Source organism: Myxine glutinosa, chromosome 11, assembly GCF_964187855.1.
Source record: "Myxine glutinosa chromosome 11, kmMyxGlut1.1, whole genome shotgun sequence".
Taxonomy (NCBI): Eukaryota; Metazoa; Chordata; class Myxini; order Myxiniformes; family Myxinidae; genus Myxine; species Myxine glutinosa.
In genome coordinates this window covers 65,918,419-65,924,965 of record NC_136271.1, presented here as the reverse complement: position 1 = coordinate 65,924,965, position 6,547 = coordinate 65,918,419, and positions in this window count along the sequence as shown.

Here is a 6,547-nt window from a genome sequence, read left to right as displayed (position 1 = left end):
ACACAAGTGCGAAAAGTGGTTTTTCAACACTATCACAAGTGCAAAAAGTATTTTTTCCATACTAACACAAGTGCGAAAATTGGGTTTTCCACACTAATACAAGTGCAAAAGTTGTTTCCTGCACCAACACAAGTGCGAAAAGTGGTTTTTCAACACTAACACAAGTGCGAAAAGTCGTTTTTCAACACTAACACAAGTGCGAAAAGTCGTTTTTCCACACTAATACAAGTGCAAAAGTGGTTTCCTGCACCAACACAAGTGCGAAAAGTGGTTTTTCAACACTAACACAAGTGCGAAAAGTGGTTTTTCAACACTATCACAAGTGCAAAAAGTGTTTTTTCCACACTAATACAAGTGCAAAAGTGGTTTCCTGCACCAACACAAGTGCGAAAAGTGGTTTTTCAACACTAACACAAGTGCGAAAAGTGGTTTTTCAACACTAACACAAGTGCGAAAAGTGGTTTTTCAACACACACAAGTACGAAAAGTGTTTTTTCCACACTAATACAAGTGCAGAAGTGGTTTCCTGCACCAACACAAGTGCGAAAAGTGGTTTTTCAACACTAACACAAGTGCGAAAATTGGTTTTTCAACACACACAAGTACGAAAAGTGGTTTTTCCACACTAATACAAGTGCAAAAGTGGTTCCCTGCACCAACACAAGTGCGAAAAGTGGTTTTTCAACACTATCACAAGTGCAAAAAGTGTTTTTTCCACACTAATACAAGTGCAAAAGTGGTTTCCTGCACCAACATAAGTGCGAAAATGGTTTTTCAACACTAACACAACTGCGAAAAGTGGTTTTTCAACACTATCACAAGTGCAAAAAGTGTTTTTTCCACACTAATACAAGTGCAAAAGTGGTTTCCTGCACCAACACAAGTGCGAAAAGTGGTTTTTCAACACAAACACAAGTGCGAAAAGTGGTTTTTCAACACTAACACAAGTGCGAAAAGTGTTTTTTCCACACTAATACAAGTGCAAAAGTGGTTTTTCAACACTAACACAAGTGCGAAAAGTGGTTTTTCCACACTAATACAAGTGCAAAAGTGGTTTCCTGCACCAACACAAGTGCGAAAAGTGGTTTTTCAACACTAACACAAGTGCGAAAAGTGGTTTTTCAACACTATCACAAGTGCAAAAAGTGTTTTTTCCACACTAATACAAGTGCAAAAGTGGTTTCCTGCACCAACACAAGTGCGAAAAGTGGTTTTTCAACACTAACACAAGTGCGAAAAGTGGTTTTTCAACACTAACACAAGTGCGAAAAGTGTTTTTTCCACACTAATACAAGTGCAAAAGTGGTTTCCTGCACCAACACAAGTGCGAAAAGTGGTTTTTCAACACTAACACAAGTGCGAAAAGTAGTTTTTCAACACTAACACAAGTGCGAAAAGTGGTTTTTCAACACTAACACAAGTGCGAAAAGTGGTTTTTCCACACGAATACAAGTGCAAACGTGGTTTCCTGCACCAACACAAGTGCGAAAAGTGGCTTTTCAACACTAACACAAGTGCGAAAAGTGGTTTTTCAACACTATCACAAGTGCAAAAAGTGTTTTTCCCACACTAATACAAGTGCAAAAGTGGTTTCCTGCACCAACACAAGTGCGAAAAGTGGTTTTTAAACACTAACACAAATGCGAAAAGTGGTTTTTTCCACACTAATACAAGTGCAAAAGTGGTTTCCTGCACCAACACAAGTGCGAAAAGTGGTTTTTCAACACTAACACAAGTGCGAAAAGTGGTTTTTCAACACTAACACAAGTGCGAAAAGTGGTTTTTCAACACTAACACAAGTGCGAAAAGTGGTTTTTCGACACTAATACAAGTGCAAAAGTAGTTTCCTGCACCAACACAAGTGCGAAAAGTGGTTTTTCAACACTAACACAAGTGCGAAAAGTGGTTTTTCAACACTAACACAAGGGCGAAAAGTGTTTTTTCCACACTAATACAAGTGCAAAAGTGGTTTCCTGCATCAACACAAGTGCGAAAAGTGGTTTTTCAACACTAAAGTGGTTTTTGGTTTGTGCGAAAGTGCGAAAAGTGGTTTTTCAACACCAACACAAGTGCGAAAAGTGGTTTTTCAACACTATCACAAGTGCAAAAATTGTTTTTTCCACACTAATACAAGTGCAAAAGTGGTTTCCTGCACCAACACAAGTGTGAAAAGTCGTTTTTTCAACACTAACACAAGTGCGAAAAGTGGTTTTTCAACACTATCACAAGTGCAAAAAGTATTTTTTCCATACTAACACAAGTGCGAAAATTGGGTTTTCCACACTAATACAAGTGCAAAAGTTGTTTCCTGCACCAACACAAGTGCGAAAAGTGGTTTTTCAACACTAACACAAGTGCGAAAAGTCGTTTTTCAACACTAACACAAGTGCGAAAAGTCGTTTTTCCACACTAATACAAGTGCAAAAGTGGTTTCCTGCACCAACACAAGTGCGAAAAGTGGTTTTTCAACACTAACACAAGTGCGAAAAGTGGTTTTTCAACACTATCACAAGTGCAAAAAGTGTTTTTTCCACACTAATACAAGTGCAAAAGTGGTTTCCTGCACCAACACAAGTGCGAAAAGTGGTTTTTCAACACTAACACAAGTGCGAAAAGTGGTTTTTCAACACTAACACAAGTGCGAAAAGTGGTTTTTCAACAATAACACAAGTGCGAAAAGTGGTTTTTCCACACTAATACAAGTGCAAAAGTGGTTTCCTGCACCAACACAAGTGCGAAAAGTGGTTTTTCAACACCAACACAAGTGCGAAAAGTGGTTTTTCAACACTATCACATGTGCAAAAATTGTTTTTTCCACACTAATACAAGTGCAAAAGTGGTTTCCTGCACCAACACAAGTGTGAAAAGTCGTTTTTCAACACTAACACAAGTGCGAAAAGTGGTTTTTCAACACTATCACAAGTGCAAAAAGTATTTTTTCCATACTAACACAAGTGCGAAAATTGGGTTTTCCACACTAATACAAGTGCAAAAGTTGTTTCCTGCACCAACACAAGTGCGAAAAGTGGTTTTTCAACACTAACACAAGTGCGAAAAGTCGTTTTTCAACACTAACACAAGTGCGAAAAGTCGTTTTTCCACACTAATACAAGTGCAAAAGTGGTTTCCTGCACCAACACAAGTGCGAAAAGTGGTTTTTCAACACTAACACAAGTGCGAAAAGTGGTTTTTCAACACTATCACAAGTGCAAAAAGTGTTTTTTCCACACTAATACAAGTGCAAAAGTGGTTTCCTGCACCAACACAAGTGCGAAAAGTGGTTTTTCAACACTAACACAAGTGCGAAAAGTGGTTTTTCAACACTAACACAAGTGCGAAAAGTGGTTTTTCAACACACACAAGTACGAAAAGTGTTTTTTCCACACTAATACAAGTGCAGAAGTGGTTTCCTGCACCAACACAAGTGCGAAAAGTGGTTTTTCAACACTAACACAAGTGCGAAAATTGGTTTTTCAACACACACAAGTACGAAAAGTGGTTTTTCCACACTAATACAAGTGCAAAAGTGGTTCCCTGCACCAACACAAGTGCGAAAAGTGGTTTTTCAACACTATCACAAGTGCAAAAAGTGTTTTTTCCACACTAATACAAGTGCAAAAGTGGTTTCCTGCACCAACATAAGTGCGAAAATGGTTTTTCAACACTAACACAACTGCGAAAAGTGGTTTTTCAACACTATCACAAGTGCAAAAAGTGTTTTTTCCACACTAATACAAGTGCAAAAGTGGTTTCCTGCACCAACACAAGTGCGAAAAGTGGTTTTTCAACACAAACACAAGTGCGAAAAGTGGTTTTTCAACACTAACACAAGTGCGAAAAGTGTTTTTTCCACACTAATACAAGTGCAAAAGTGGTTTTTCAACACTAACACAAGTGCGAAAAGTGGTTTTTCCACACTAATACAAGTGCAAAAGTGGTTTCCTGCACCAACACAAGTGCGAAAAGTGGTTTTTCAACACTAACACAAGTGCGAAAAGTGGTTTTTCAACACTATCACAAGTGCAAAAAGTGTTTTTTCCACACTAATACAAGTGCAAAAGTGGTTTCCTGCACCAACACAAGTGCGAAAAGTGGTTTTTCAACACTAACACAAGTGCGAAAAGTGGTTTTTCAACACTAACACAAGTGCGAAAAGTGTTTTTTCCACACTAATACAAGTGCAAAAGTGGTTTCCTGCACCAACACAAGTGCGAAAAGTGGTTTTTCAACACTAACACAAGTGCGAAAAGTAGTTTTTCAACACTAACACAAGTGCGAAAAGTGGTTTTTCAACACTAACACAAGTGCGAAAAGTGGTTTTTCCACACGAATACAAGTGCAAACGTGGTTTCCTGCACCAACACAAGTGCGAAAAGTGGCTTTTCAACACTAACACAAGTGCGAAAAGTGGTTTTTCAACACTATCACAAGTGCAAAAAGTGTTTTTCCCACACTAATACAAGTGCAAAAGTGGTTTCCTGCACCAACACAAGTGCGAAAAGTGGTTTTTCAACACTAACACAAATGCGAAAAGTGGTTTTTTCCACACTAATACAAGTGCAAAAGTGGTTTCCTGCACCAACACAAGTGCGAAAAGTGGTTTTTCAACACTAACACAAGTGCGAAAAGTGGTTTTTCAACACTAACACAAGTGCGAAAAGTGGTTTTTCAACACTAACACAAGTGCGAAAAGTGGTTTTTCGACACTAATACAAGTGCAAAAGTAGTTTCCTGCACCAACACAAGTGCGAAAAGTGGTTTTTCAACACTAACACAAGTGCGAAAAGTGGTTTTTTCAACACTAACATAAGGGCGAAAAGTGTTTTTTCCACACTAATACAAGTGCAAAAGTGGTTTCCTGCATCAACACAAGTGCGAAAAGTGGTTTTTCAACACTAAAGTGGTTTTTGGTTTGTGCGAAAGTGCGAAAAGTGGTTTTTCAACACCAACACAAGTGCGAAAAGTGGTTTTTCAACACTATCACAAGTGCAAAAATTGTTTTTTCCACACTAATACAAGTGCAAAAGTGGTTTCCTGCACCAACACAAGTGTGAAAAGTCGTTTTTCAACACTAACACAAGTGCGAAAAGTGGTTTTTCAACACTATCACAAGTGCAAAAAGTATTTTTTCCATACTAACACAAGTGCGAAAATTGGGTTTTCCACACTAATACAAGTGCAAAAGTTGTTTCCTGCACCAACACAAGTGCGAAAAGTGGTTTTTCAACACTAACACAAGTGCGAAAAGTCGTTTTTCAACACTAACACAAGTGCGAAAAGTCGTTTTTCCACACTAATACAAGTGCAAAAGTGGTTTCCTGCACCAACACAAGTGCGAAAAGTGGTTTTTCAACACTAACACAAGTGCGAAAAGTGGTTTTTCAACACTATCACAAGTGCAAAAAGTGTTTTTTCCACACTAATACAAGTGCAAAAGTGGTTTCCTGCACCAACACAAGTGCGAAAAGTGGTTTTTCAACACTAACACAAGTGCGAAAAGTGGTTTTTCAACACTAACACAAGTGCGAAAAGTGGTTTTTCAACACACACAAGTACGAAAAGTGTTTTTTCCACACTAATACAAGTGCAGAAGTGGTTTCCTGCACCAACACAAGTGCGAAAAGTGGTTTTTCAACACTAACACAAGTGCGAAAATTGGTTTTTCAACACACACAAGTACGAAAAGTGGTTTTTCCACACTAATACAAGTGCAAAAGTGGTTCCCTGCACCAACACAAGTGCGAAAAGTGGTTTTTCAACACTATCACAAGTGCAAAAAGTGTTTTTTCCACACTAATACAAGTGCAAAAGTGGTTTCCTGCACCAACATAAGTGCGAAAATGGTTTTTCAACACTAACACAACTGCGAAAAGTGGTTTTTCAACACTATCACAAGTGCAAAAAGTGTTTTTTCCACACTAATACAAGTGCAAAAGTGGTTTCCTGCACCAACACAAGTGCGAAAAGTGGTTTTTCAACACAAACACAAGTGCGAAAAGTGGTTTTTCAACACTAACACAAGTGCGAAAAGTGTTTTTTCCACACTAATACAAGTGCAAAAGTGGTTTTTCAACACTAACACAAGTGCGAAAAGTGGTTTTTCCACACTAATACAAGTGCAAAAGTGGTTTCCTGCACCAACACAAGTGCGAAAAGTGGTTTTTCAACACTAACACAAGTGCGAAAAGTGGTTTTTCAACACTATCACAAGTGCAAAAAGTGTTTTTTCCACACTAATACAAGTGCAAAAGTGGTTTCCTGCACCAACACAAGTGCGAAAAGTGGTTTTTCAACACTAACACAAGTGCGAAAAGTGGTTTTTCAACACTAACACAAGTGCGAAAAGTGTTTTTTCCACACTAATACAAGTGCAAAAGTGGTTTCCTGCACCAACACAAGTGCGAAAAGTGGTTTTTCAACACTAACACAAGTGCGAAAAGTAGTTTTTCAACACTAACACAAGTGCGAAAAGTGGTTTTTCAACACTAACACAAGTGCGAAAAGTGGTTTTTCCACACGAATACAAGTGCAAACGTGGTTTCCTGCA